Below are 1128 nucleotides of genomic sequence, written 5' to 3' on the forward strand. Positions count from 1 at the left end.
ACAGGGCAGGGAGGTGGAGGGTCCCTGGCATCATGCTCAGTACATCCTTCTGAGGCCTGACCTGCTAGGCTTCACAGTAAGTCCAGAAAGAAGAATGTGGAGGGCCCATAACTAGAGTCAAGGCAAAAGGGCCCAGACTGTAGGTGCAACAGAGCCAGAAGGCACAGCCATGTGCCGCCCGCACTCCGTCCCCTGATTGAAGACAGGGAGCTGCAGACCCCATAATTCAAACCTTCCTCTTGCATGTGCCGGAATTCACAGCTGCAAAACTCGTGGCCACATTCTTGACTCCAAAGATAAAATAACAGCCGAACGTTTTGTGCCTTTGCTATTTCAAAGGCTGCGAATGACTTGAAGGCTTCTCTTTGTCAGGAGAGGAAGCAGGCATCCCTGAACTAGTTACTAATTGAGAGGCATGCTGTCCATAACCCAACAAGAGGAGAGAGGCCAGCGGATCCTGAAATAAGGAGGGGTGAGGATTGGCAGGAACCTGCAGGTTTCCCAGAGAGAAAATTCCTCAACACAGAGCCCTGCTGAAGCCTGCCGGGAGTGCCAGGGCTCCAACCCCTTCCTAGTCTCACACCCCCATGAAAGCACCCTTCAGCATCCAGGGTGCCCAGCGAGGTCTCCCTTGCCAACTGCTGCTCCTTACCCCTACCATCTGCCCATGGACCTCCTCCGTGCACTCACCTGCTCCTGCCCAAATTTACACTTCCCCTAGGAAGAGAGAGAAGGATCTCAGAGAACCTAGAAACGTGATGCTCCCTCTGCAAACATCACTTGTAGAAGTAGAAAGGAGGCGGGACCAAAGGATGGAGAGATTTGGAACTCCCACTCAGCCATCCTTACGGTGCCCTGGGACCACACGCTATAGCAGACCTAAATAGATGGGGGGCAAATTCAGGGGGATTTTAAAAAATGTTTTCTTTAAAACGAGCCAGTTTACCAATATTATGAGACAGATTCCTGAATAACAGTGTGATTTACATGCATTTTTTGTTAATATATTCTTAAAATGGACAATATCTATGAGACATTTTTGGGCCAAGAGCCTCCTTGGACTCTCCTAGAACTCCAGCCATTCCTTGTTTTCTCTTTCTTTTCTTTTTTTTCTTTTTTCTTTTTTTT

Source organism: Cebus imitator, unplaced genomic scaffold, assembly GCF_001604975.1.
Source record: "Cebus imitator isolate Cc_AM_T3 unplaced genomic scaffold, Cebus_imitator-1.0 Scaffold225, whole genome shotgun sequence".
In the NCBI taxonomy this organism is placed as follows: Eukaryota; Metazoa; Chordata; class Mammalia; order Primates; family Cebidae; genus Cebus; species Cebus imitator.